Source organism: Dryas octopetala, chromosome 5 (assembly GCF_963921425.1).
Source record: "Dryas octopetala chromosome 5, drDryOcto1.1, whole genome shotgun sequence".
NCBI lineage: Eukaryota > Viridiplantae > Streptophyta > Magnoliopsida > Rosales > Rosaceae > Dryas > Dryas octopetala.
The window spans coordinates 621,532-635,592 of record NC_141370.1 but is presented as its reverse complement, the minus strand read 5'-3'; positions in this window follow the sequence as shown (position 1 = coordinate 635,592).

Below are 14,061 nucleotides of genomic sequence, written 5' to 3'. Positions count from 1 at the left end.
CACTGTTAGAAATTTAGAGGGTGTTTAGGACACTTGTAGCTAATGGCTTGTGTAAGCTTCTATTAGCTATCTATGCTTGATATGAGAAGTGTTTGAACTATAAAACAAAGTATCCTTTATTGATGAACAGAGGAGGATACAAATGGAGATGTAGATGTCTAGGACAATAGGACTTTAGGACTAGTGGCTTTTAGTATTGCCTCTTGCTTACACTTAGTTATGGGTACATGCTATATATATAGAGAGTAGATGAACCTACTTGACTTCTCTAGAACATCTATTAGCCACATGCTACTAGTAGGTTCTAGAGTATACTACACTTTTAATTATGTTCTAGTACATTCTTATATAAGCTTAATATTCTAGACACTTCTTTTATGTAGAATTATGTAGACTTCTCTAGTTAAGATAGTTACCAATAGATTTATCTAGAATACTCTTTCTTCATATCAAGATATCTTCTAGACTTTTAGAATTATGTAGAACTACGTGGAATATTCTAGTGTTGATGCAAATTTTCGTAAGATAGATGCAACAACTTAGAAATGGTGACCTGGCTGATTTGAAGCCTTGCTAGATGATGACATGAGATCTTCCTGTATGAAAAACAAGATCAAAAGAGATGGACCGGTGTGGTATCAGCCAAACACGCTCCGATGATGAAGTCAGTGAGGTGTAACTAAGGACCCCTACGATCATCTTGACAGCTTCAGATACGCCATGGAGGCCCGCCAGGCATCTGAAGCAACAAAATGCAGAATCTTCCCTTCAACATTGAAGGGGTCGGCACGGAGATGGTTCTGAACTCTCCAGCCGAACTCCATCGACTCTTTCTCCGACCTCCGGAGGGCCTTCCTGACGAGATATCGAGTTATATCCAAACGACTCTACAACTTGAACGATATGTCGCTCATCAAACAGCAGGAAGGGGAGAGTCTTAAGACCTATCTGATCCGCTTCAACATCGAATATACGAAGTGTGACGATTGCGACGACAAATCGGCTAAAAATGCTCTTATGCAAGGTCTGCTCGCCGGGGGACTTCGCTCTCATCTGACACGGAGTACACTCCTCTCAACGCCGGTCTGGAGACAATCTTCTCCAAAGTCAAGGATCAACTTCCAGCTGCAAGGGAGATCAAGGGACCACCCCCAGATCAGATCAAGGAGGGCATCTTCTGCAAGTACCATTCCAATCACGTCCACGTCACGGGTGATTGCTACGCCCTCCGCGACGGAATTGAGACTCTTGCCCGGGCGGGTAAGATCAACCAATTCCTGGCCGACGGGCCTAGGGTACCCAAGGCCGCGCTGAAGAAGCCCACCAATACCATTGACGTCTGGGACGCCGCCATAGGATCAATCGGCGGGGGCCCAACCTTCGTGGGAAGCTCGAACCGATCCCAGAAGGAGTACGTCAGACAGGCGGCTCATGCTCACGAGTCCTTGTCGATCCAAGCGGGTTAGCCCAGCACTTCCAAAAGACAACGGAAGGACTGGGCACCGGTCACCTTTGAGCCAAACAAGGCGAACGAGATCATCTTCCCACACTATGATCCAATGGTCATAGTGGCTGAGGTAGCCGGAACCACCATCTCGCGTTCCTTCGTCGACGGGGGAAGTTCAGTCATCATCCTCTACCATTCTGCGTTCGAGCAGATGGGCATCGACGAGGACAAGTTAGAAGCTGATACGCCAGCCTTGATCGGGTTCGGGGGAGAAGTGGTTCAACCCCTCAGACACATCTACCTTCCCCTTTCGCTCAGGAAGGGGCCAGTCAAGAAAACTTGCATGACGTACTTCATCGTTGTCAAGCAACCATCAGCTTATAACATCATCCTGGGCAGACCGACCCTGGTCGACCTCGACTACATCGTCCACTACACCAACCTCCTCATCAAGTGTCCGGTGGGCGATGACTGCATCGTCATCCAGGGAGACCAGTGTTCTGCTCGATCTTGCTACGCCACCTCTATCAGGCAGAAGGGTCAGCTGCCGAATTCCCAGGAGCTAGACTCCATTGCTGATTTAGGCAGGTGGCCGAGGGCGGAGACGTTCGACTTCACTGCTAAGCCGAACTCAGACTCTCGGCCCCTCCCGGCCGAGGCTTGGGAAGAAGTATCGATCTCGGAGGACACCCCATATCGGCTCGTCCGAATAGGAGCCCAGCTCGGCTCAGAACAACGATCGGCCATACTCGACTTCCTCCGTGCCAATGCGGAAGTGTTTGCCTGGTCTTACGATGACATGCCAGGCATATCGTCTGACGTGATCATCCACAGGCTGAACATCGACCCGGGATGCAAACCGGTCCGTCAGAAGAGGAGGTCGTACGATCCGGTCAGATATGCAACCATGGCTGAAGAGGTGACCAAGTTGCAAAACAACGGGTTCATCCTGGAGGTCAACTATCCTAACTGGCTTGCCAACGTAGTCATGGTGAAGAAAAGCAATGGGAAATGGAGGATGTGCGGGGACTTCACCGATCTAAACAAGGCATGTCCCAAGGATAGTTTCCCGCTACCCAGGATAGATCAGCTTGTCGATGCGACGGCGGGACACAAGCTCCTCAGCTTCATGGATGCCTATTCTGGATACAATCAGATCCTCAAGCACAAGCCTGATTAAGAGAACACATCCTTCATAACCGATCGTGACATGTACTGCTACAAAGTCATTCCCTTCGGCCTCAAAAGTGCTGGAGCCACCTACCTAAGGCTGGTCAACCACATGTTCAGATCTTCCATAGGAAAATCCGTGAAGGTCTATGTGGACGACATGCTGGTCAAGAGCATAAAGGCGGACGACCACATCAAGGACCTCTCAGTCATGTTCGGAGTCCTGAAGGAGTATCAGATGCGGCTGAACCCAGCCAAATGTGTCTTTGGGGTTCGGTCAGGAAAGTTCCTTGGCTACCTGGTCAGCCAACGGGCGATCAAGGCCAATCCAGAGAAAATCCAAGCCTTGATTAACATGAAGTCCCCAAAGACACACAAGGAAATCCAGAGTCTGACTGGAAGGATCGCCGCCCTGAACCGGTTCATCTCAAAATCCACTGACTGGTGCCTCTCTTTCTTCAAAGCTTTGAAGGGAGCGAGAAAAGGCATAGAATGGACCCCCCAATGCGAGCAAGCCTTTCAAGATCTGAAAAGGCACATAGGGGAACCTCCCATCTTATCCAAACCAGAGGAAGGTGAAGACTTTTTCTCTACCTCTCCCTTTCTAACTCGGCTCTCAGCTCTGTTCTGGTGTGAGAGGTTGGCGGGGTATAGCATCCGGTCTTTTACACGAGCCGAGCCCTTGCCGACGCCGAGACCAGATATCCAAGATTCAAGAAGATGGCCCTCGCCCTGGTCAGCTCGGTTCGGAAGCTAAGACCCTACTTCCAGGCTCACTCAATCGTCGTCTTGACTGATCAGCCACTCAGGCAAATCCTGGCCAAACCCGAGACTTCGAGTCGGCTCATCAAGTGGTCAATCGAGCTCGGCGAATTTGACATCACTGACCGTCCCATAACGGCCATCAAGAGCCAGGCCATGTCAGACTTCATCTGTGAGTCCACCACCATAGCGGAAGATCCAACCCGAACCGACGCTACATCAACCGCGCGTCCAATCCAAACACAAACAGCAATCGTGTTGATAAACCTACATCGATCCAACAGCCAACCATGGCTGGACACGTGGCTGATCAGACCTAGCTTCAGTGTTTGACTTCTTAGTGGTCAAACTTTGACCTCCACATCATCACACAGCTCGGAACTTCCTCTGTTAGCTCAGATCGGATCACCACGGCGAGCCCTTCGTGCCCGGTCCGACCCGAACCAAGGATCTTCCAAAGGGTTGAGTGTTCATCTTTCCTTGGTCATCCCGGTTCGGCTCGGCTCGGCGCTGAGAGAACATCCTTTCAGACCCTAGTCACAATTAGCTATGACTCGAAGGGATCACTACCTATTGGATCGGTTCGATTCAAAAGTCCATGTCCGATCCGATCACACATGGACTTCATGTGCACGCATAAGGACGTGTGTTCAGGTCGGCTCGGATTCTCGCCGCCATTCCAAGGAAGATCACGTTGGGATGAACCACCACACTTAAATGCACCTGACAAGATCTTCTGACAAAAGGGACTTCCCAGCTCACATTCATTACTACTGAAGCAGTTCACCTGAACCTTCCATACTTGCATTCAATGCAGCATTGAATGCAAAGGAGGTTGGTAGCTGTGCATGCCACTGTTCACAACCGAACGCGTGGGTCTTTCTCAACCAGCCAACCACATGCAGGTAACTTACTCATCACGATCTCCTTTGCCTATATATACCAACTTATATGCACAAAATCAAGGATCTAACTATCAATCCTTCACCAGATAAACACCTACACAAAACTTTCACTCACCCCAAGAGCATACCCAACTTGCTGAGGATAAACCCAGAACATTTACCTTGTTCTTCCCATTCTCCCAAGTTCATCCCATGTTCTTTCTCACCTATTTTCAAACACTATCAAACACACATCACTAACTTCATCATCGGAGCGTGTTTGGCGGGTACCACACCGGTCCATCTCCTTTGATCTTGTTTCTCTTACAGGAAGATCTCACGTCATCATCCAGCAAGGCTTCGGATCAGCCAAGTCACCATTTCTAAGTTGTTGCGTCTATCTTACGGAAATTTGCATCAACAATAAGGTAAAATATGTATATCATATAGCAATATGATATAATAGTTATCTTTATAACAGTCACTTATATCTATATATGTGTATGTAGGTGTACGACACCCAATCAGTTAGGCCACTTGATAATGTATTTCCAGATGCACTGAGGCATATATATATCCTTCAAGTAAAGGATGTGAAAGCAGATGGGCATTGCGGATTCAGAGCAATTGCATCATTGTTGGGTTATAATGAGGATGAATGGGTGAAAGTACGAAATGAGTTTATTGAATGAGCTAGAGTCTTATTCAACTCACTATACCCAACTTTATGGGACGGAGCAGAGGGTTGATACGCTGAAATATGCATTGGCATACTATGATACTTATGCAGGCCATAACCACTGGATGACTATCCCTGACATGGGCCAAATAATTGCGTCATGTTATGATGTTGTACTCATGCACCTTTCCACTGGACAATGTCTTACATTCTTACTTTTTACAACTACACCAATACCACTATCATCTCGTCATTTTGTACAGGTATGGTACGTTGTACATGTATTAATTTGAGTTGTATATGATTTTATTAGTCGATCTCGATCACTATATTTATCTATTATTTTGTGTAGGTATTCTTGAAACCCGACCATCCAATTCCCCCTATTGCACCAGATTGGAAAGAAATTGTGAATCATGTGCTATAGAATGGGTCACCCCATATATTGCTCGCATTCAACAATTCATTTGTATTACAGGGTCTAGTGTCAAAACTCAAGAGACAGTAGAGCTTGACAATGATTGACGTTTGTGTTTTTCTTTATAAGTATTGGATAATAATTTGGCATTTATGGAATAATTTGGATATATTTTTTCTTTATTTATTTTTAGTTTGGCAGCTAGCTGATTTAAGTTGTCTTGAGATTTTATAATTAACAGTATGGAATTTACAGTCTCGTCTAAATAGAAGGCTGCAGAAAAAAAAAACAAACATATGGACAACATTAAAAAGAATTTATAATGAATAGTATACAAACAAGGCAACCTTAGATGTCCTTGGTATGCGTGCTTGTTAAAGTTACAAATTATGAACTATATATGCAGCAGATTTTTATGGAAAGAATCAACTAAGCTATGATTATGGACTTGAACAACCCCAATCGAATATGCACGAAGCCAAATTCAAGGGCATGATGCAGAGCCTTGCACAAGATACATAGATGATGCATGATTTCCCCATTTCACTGAAAATTAATTTTATTTTGTCAATAAATTGTTTTCAATGATGTCATATATAACTTGAGCGATTTGGAGAAAGAAATTAAGAAACAAGAAAAAAGGGTTGGTGGGATAATATTTAAAGGGGGTAGGAAAGAGTGTTTATTGAGTGAGTGTTTCAATTGGTATATCAAAGGGTATTATAGGAATAATGAGGGGTGTGAAGAGTGTTTTAATATTTTTCTCAAATTTAATGGTGGGTATAAAAATAAGGTGGATGATAAAATAAGACAAGCGGGTGGAAATATAACCACTCTATATATATATATATGCTTGTGTTTGTGTTACTAAGTGCAATCAATTCTATGTTATGAAAATGTTGTGTTATACTTTGTTCACATCATCATTTGCTTTATACTAAGATAACCAATATAACGCCCGGAACCTCGGGCCCATAAACAATCTGAAAACCTTGTCATTTAACCATTTTTCAAAGAATGAGCCATGCACTTAACATAATAAATAAATACATTTGATAAATCAGAGTGTGAGCCCGAAAACATGTATGTAAAAATCACTATATAAAATCAGTTAAATAAAAAACAAAGTGTGTCCCACTGCCTCCACTTCTCCTCACTGCCTCCTCAGCCTGCTTAACCTGCAAAACATCAACAACCACACTGCACCATATTCATGATACACCGGGTCATTCAAATAAACAACCCGATAAGCTCACTAGAGCTCGTATGAGTGAAATAACTTAAATAATAACCTCAATAATTCTTCTATTTCCATAATCAATAATAATCCACAATAAAATCCATAAATACTCAATCACATAATAATTTCATCAACAATTTCATCCAAGCATCAAGACAAATATAATTCCTCAAGTTCACATCATAATTTCACCAAAAATAATAATAATCATTATGCAATTCAATTGCCTAATCATCAACTATTAACCTCAACCTCAAATCATTCCCGTCTTAAATTTAATAATCTCAAAGCATAATTACCATCACTTCCATTCTCAAGATTCAAGCCTAGACTTTAATAAATCCTAGCCAAACGAAATCCTAACAAACAATGCACACAAGAAATCAAGCAACAGTTAAACTAGCTAATTTCACTCACTTCATTCTTGGAAATCCTCCAGCTTTATAACTACTTTCAAAAATCTCTTCTTTCAAAAAAATTTTAAATCCCCTCAACCGTAAATCAAACTCTGAAGTGAATTTATCCTTGGAAACTGATATCTCGAAACACTTATACTTAAAACTCACATCATTCTCGTACCTGTACTCTAGACAATGTCCTGGCCACAATCCCGCGCTCAGGCAGGCTCAAATCCTGGCCACAATCTCGTACGGAGGGGTCACTCCGCACAAGCAGGCTCGTATCCTGGCCACAATCTCGTACGGAGGGGTCCCTTCGCACCAGCAGACTCGTATCCTGGCCACAATCTTGTACAGAGGGGTCACTCCGCACGAGCAGGCTCGTTTGGTCAGTACATGCACTAACACAGCTGTCGTTAAATACTCTTAAGTCTCTAAATAATTCCCTAGCCTCAAATCCTCATCAATTTATCCTCATGATTCAAATCCTACACTTAGCCTTCCTAACATAAGACGGCAAACACACAAAAACAGATAATTCATTAACGGTACTCTACATTTAAAACAATCGATAAGTTTCACTCACAGTTCAACTACGTAAAAGACAGAAATACCCTTCACGGTGCCATTGCTCGAATACCAAATCCGGCAGCATAATGGCATCGGGAATGAGATTCCCTGAGCCCGTGTACCTGTTAGGACCAGACAACCAACTTAAATATAAACATAATTCACAACTGGTCGTTTAACGTCCAAAACAGGCGGCCGCCACCACACACGGTGGCTGCTCGGCCTTAAACAACACGAAAATTTCACAGAATTCACCAAACAACCTCCGAGGGTCTCCTAAAAGTTCAATTTGGGCAAAAAGAGACAATAACCGCTGACCCACGGCCACAAGTGGCGGAGGCAATGGTGGCAGCGACGACAGATCCTAAAAAAATTTGTTTTTCAACTAAAAATCAACCCCAATCAACCTAGGCACTTCAATTGGACGAAAAACAACTCAGAATTCATTCAAATATGCTCAATTCAAGGTAAACCCGAAATGGGTACAAGCCCTAAAATTTCAATCTCCAATTTCTCAAAATTGACACGCAAGAACAAGGGGAAAAGAAAGCCCATACCTAGAGGATCATTTCTCATAATTGGATCGAGGGCCAAATCTCGCCGGAAAAGCTCGAATTGGCCGGCAAAGCCGCCGGCCTGACATTTCTCGATTTGCAGCCGTGAAAGGTCGTCGGAGCTAGGGGAGGACATGGCTAAACTCGCCGAGGCCTGGGGAAGAGAACCCAGGTGGTCCGGTGTCGCGATTTGGCCGGAAAATGCAGATCGCAGGAGGAGGGTTCGATCGGATCCGGCGCTTGGTGTCTCGGGTCTGGTGTTTTCTGGGTTGATGGTGGCCACTGGGAGGAAGAGGAGAGAGACATGAGCAACCTGGGCCAAACACCCAGCCTAGCCGCTGTCGGACACGCCGCCACGCGCTGGTGGAAGGGGCGGCGAGGGTGAGGGACGAGAGAGACGCGGGAGAGAGAGAGAGAGAGAGAGAGAGAGAGAGAGAGAGAGAGAGGAAAATCTGATTTTTGGGTATTTAAAACCCACCTTCGTAAAATTTACAAGTTTGCCACTCACTTCACAAGCCCGTATCTTTCAAATCGTAACTTCGATTTATGCCTATCCAACGGGCCAAAAGTCAAAACCAAAAGCCTACTAGTTTTAAAAGTCAACTTTGGGTCAAGTCCAATTTACAACAAAAATTAAAAATTAAATCAAACCCTTTTTATTTCTCAAATAAATCTCAAAATCCTTAAAATAAATATTCAAAATATTTAAAATAAAACTTTGAAAAATACGTGGTCTCACAACCAAGTTACTAAAAAAGGAAACTCAACACTGCCTAGTTGGTTTGTTGTTAGGAAGATAATTGGTTTAGCAAAAACTGGTTTTGTGTAAAAGAAATTCAACCTGTGTAGACATGTTGATGACTTCAACTTACACTATAACAATCAGGTTAATAGACAACGGTTTTTAACCGTTGTTTATTAGAAGAAAATTCTATTGTATATGTGACTGACGAGTGTGTGCCTTTCATACAACGGTTATTAACTGTTGTCTGAGTTGATTCATACAACGTTTTTCATAAAAAACCGTTGTATATGGTGCATGAAAAATCTTATATTTGGTCTAAAACTGTTGTCTTGTAGAAGCCTACACAACGGTTTTAGAGAAAAAAAACTATTGTTAATATGTATTACTCACAACAATTAGTCACTATAAACGTTGTCCGAAGGCAAGTTAAATATCATTATTTCAAAAAACTGTTGTATAGAGTAATGATATACATCATTTTTTAAATATTAAATGTTGTTAGAAGATATCTTATGCAATGGTGATTCAACTAAAACCGTTGTCTCACACAAACCTACACAACAATTTTAGAGACAAAACTATTGTTATCAAGTATTACTCACAATAGTTATTCATTATAAACGTTGTCCGAAGACAAGTTAAACATCATTATTTAAAATAAATAAAAAACCGTTGTATAGAGTAATGATATACATCTTTGTTTGGATATCAAATGTTGTTAGAAGTTATCTTATACAATGGCTTTTCAACTAAAATCGTTGTCTAGGTTTCACTAACACAATATTTTTTAATTTACAACTGTTGTTTGTTTGATTGACATTTAATTTTTTTTACAAATTTGGGTTGTGTAGATGGTTTAGGAAGACATTTTAGCCTGCTTGCATCCAATTATAAATTCACAAATATGGACAACTCAAAAAGATCAATAAATTCATTAAATTCGAACTAGAATTTACAAAGACAGAAGCAAACTCATTCACATCCCTTACCAAGTAACACCCCCAAAAAAATTAATTGTACCTAGCTTGAAACTATACATGAAATAAGTACTTGTACAATAATTACACAAACTATAAAGGCATGGCATGGTCTATCCTCCCATGAATTCATACTGTGCAGGAGAGCAAACAGTAGCAGTTTCAAAGACAACTTAATCATTTGCACTGAGAAATAACACAATGAAGGGTTCGACATGATTACATGTGGAAAATCGAGTGCAAAGAACCCAAGTCACGTAAGAGTCACAGAGGATCTGCATAGAGAGGGCTAAGAAACCTGCATCAAACCGCATCAATAATCAAGTTCTTTTTCAAACAAAGTAATAACTGCCAGGCACATTTATCAAATTCTAATTGGCTTCATTGCCACAACCTACCTCCCAAAAATTCTCACAAACCCCAAAAGCCAAGAAACATTTGGAAGAAGGATGCAACTATTATTACTCCTTGTATTGCACTCATAGTTTCTTTAAACCACTAAAACACAAATCACAAAACATAACAAAGAGAGTAAGTAAAAAAAAACTAAAATATCAAGGACATCACATGCATTAGACTCGCTCTACTTGTCATCATTCAGGAGAAAAAGAAAGAGTACGTGAAAACCACTTCCATGTAGACCCTTTCTTTACCATCCATACAATTTGGACTATATGTAACAACCAGTGTTCAAAATATTGGCATACATTCCGAAACGTCGGATTTTAGACTAGTCGATACCGATATGGGGGGTGTAACACCCCAAACCTCGGGCCCAAAAAATACTGAACATCAAACTTATAAACCTATTTTATCTTTCTTTTGAGCCATGCATTTAACATAGTAAGTAAATAAATTTCTTTCGAATAAAATATTTATATAAAACCTCTGTATAAAAACATTTAAATAAAACAAAATGGGTCCCACTGCCTCGACTTCTCCTCACTGCCTCCTCAGCCTGCTTAACCTGCAAAACACAAATAACTATACTGCACCATATTCATGGTACACCGGGTCATTCAACCAAACAACCCAGTAAGCTCACTAGAGCTCGTATGAGTGAAATGACCTAACAATCCTCATAAATTCTTCAATTTTTTAACTCAATAAATATCCACCAATAATAAATCAATTCGGCAATTCAAATGCCTAAACATCAACTATTAACCTCAATATCAACCATTCACATCCTAACCCATAATCTCAAAGCATACTCATCATCAATTCCATCCTCAAGATTCAAGCATAGACTTAACCAAAATCCTAGCATACAATGCAATACAAGCACACAATACAAATAATCATCTATCTAATTTCACTCACGTCGCTCTTTGAAATCCTTCAGCTTTAAAACTATTTTCAAAATCTCTTCTTTCAAATTTATTTTTAAATCTCTTCAACTGTAAATCAAACTCTGAAAGATATCATACTCAAACCTAAATCAGAAATCGTTAATCATTCTTTAATAAAACAATTAAAATTTGTAGCATGAAAATCAATCTCTGAAAATAACAAGGTTCTCAAGCTGGAATCGATATTATCAACTGTATACAATTAAGGGATTAATGTCATTTTGCTCCCCAGACTATTACACATGTATCAGTTTGCTCCCCAGACTTTTAATTTGGAAAATTAAGGACCCTGACTTTTTCAATTTTGCCAATTAAGGTTATTCCGTCAATTTATACATTTTTCATCTAAAATTTCGAGATGATCAAGCAAAATTTAGCAAGAAATAAAAGAGAAAAAATGATGCATGAGGAAAAAATGATAAGATCTAATTGGAAGGGACCATTTTGCCCTCAAAGATTTGGATAAAAAATGTGTAAATTGACAAAAGAACCTCAATTGGCAAAATTGAAAAAGTCAGAGTCCTTAATTTTCCAAATTAGAAGTCTGGGGAGCAAACTGATACAAGTGTAATAGTCTGGAGAGCAAAATGGTAGTAATCCCTACAATTAATTTAGGCTGAAAACTTTCATCTCAAATAAAGCTCGATATACTGAAAAAAAAAAAAAACAATAAAAATTATTCAAGCTGAGAAATATCAAATCTAAACTGAATTTATCTTTGGAAACTGATATCTCAAAACACTTATACTTAAAACTAATACCATTCTCATACCCGTACTGTAGACAATGTCCTGGCCACAATCCCGCGCACGGGCAAGCTCAAATCCTGGCCACAATCTCGTACAGAGGGGTCACTCAGCACGAGCAGGCTCGTATCCTGGCCACAATCTTGTACGGAGGGGTCACTCCTCATAAGCAGGCTCGTATTCTGGCCACAATCCCATGCATTTTACACAGGCAGGCTCGTTCGATCGGTACATGCATTAACACAGCTATCTTTAAATGCTCTTTAAATCTCTACTCATTTTTGAGATAAATAATTAAACATTTTTCAATTCTTTTCAAAACTCTCCTTAACAATCCAACGCATCAAAAATGTGTCTTTTCTCAAATCACAATGTCTCAAACCATACTTTAAAACATTCAAAGAAATGAACATCCAAAATATATGAAATCTTTTACTAGACTAGGTGACAATTAAAGACCCCCTTTTAAAATAAAGAATTCTTTGATATTATCTTATCCAAAAGTTTGTTGAAATATTTCTTAATCGTCTAAAATATAAATTTCAAGATAAGAGAAATCGAGCTATGCCGAAACCTTTCCGAAATCGATTCCTACTCACGACTCCTCACTTGTATTGCCACTTAAATCATGCTAAAACTTCCTCAATATTAAATTTGATCATTCTGCATAATAATTGCCTAATCCTCATTCATTTACCTAGACAATAAACATTTCTTTTCTAATTCTGCAATTACCATGATAGCATATCTATAATTCTCAATTAATCTCTTACTCTCAAATCCTCATCATTACGTTCTCATGATTCATATCCTACACTTAGCCTCTTCTAAGTATAAAGCAAAAAATCAAACAAAGCAGAAAATTCATCTACGGTACTCAACAATATAACCAGATAAGTTTCACTCATAGTCTAGCTGCTTGAAAAGACCAAAATGCCCTTGGACGGCAACGCGCTCGGATGTCAAATCCTGCAGCATGACGGCATCGGGAATAAGATTTCCCAAGCCCGCGTACTTGTTAAGACCAAACAATCAACAATTTCACAAACCAGAAATACAAATGGGCCGTTAAACGACCAAAATGGGCAGTAATCACCACACATGGTGGCTGCCCAGCCCCAAACAACACACAAAAATCACCGAATTCTCACCAAATGGAACTAGAAGGGTTCTTGGGACTTCAATTGGACGGAATTGGGTCAAACGACCACTAACCCGCCGCCAAAAGTGGTGGTTCCGATGGTGGCAGCGGCCGAAATCCTGGAAATACCAAAAATCAACTTCAATTAATCCTAATTGCACAATAGACCCTTCAATTGCACAAAAACAACTCAAATTCGAGTCCAATTTTAAGAAATTCGAAAAAAAGCCTAAACCCTAAAATCGAATTTCCAATTTCTCAAAATTGAACGTGCCCACCTTAAGGGAAAAATTACTCATACCTCGAGGATCATTTTTGACAACTGGACCGACGGCCAAAAGTCGCCGGAAATGGTCGAAATCGGCGGTGGAAGCCAGCGGCTGCGTTGGACTTCCCGAGCTCATTGCTCCGTTGTGGAGCATCATCAGAGCAGGAGGACACCACGGCTGAACTTACTGTGATGAGATGAACAAGACCCAGTGGGTTTGGCCACCCAAATCTCGCCGGAACAGTCAAATCGACGGTGAGGCACGAATCGGGTCCAGGCTGGGTTTCGAGTTTTCGGGGTCTTTCTGGGCTGAACTGAGACCAAGGGAAGAGAGAGGGAGGGACGGCGAGGAGATCTGGGTTGGTCCCGTCGCCAGCCACGGCCGGACACGTTGCCACGCGCCGGTGGCAGGCGCGGCGAAGGTGAGAAAGAGAGAGAGAGAGAGAGAGAGAGAGAGAGGAGAGAGAATCCCATAAAAAATCTGGTTTTTGAGTTTTAAAACCCCTTTGGTACAAATTACGAGATTGCCCTTTACTTCAAATGCCCGTAACTTTCAAACCATAACTCCGATTGACGCGTGCTGCGTGTCTACGAACTCGTGGACTCGAGACCTATCCAACGTGCCCAAAGTCAAAATCAAAAGTCCACTAATTTTAAAAGTCAACTTTTGGGTCAAGCCCAATTTAAAACAAAACTTTAAAATTAAATCA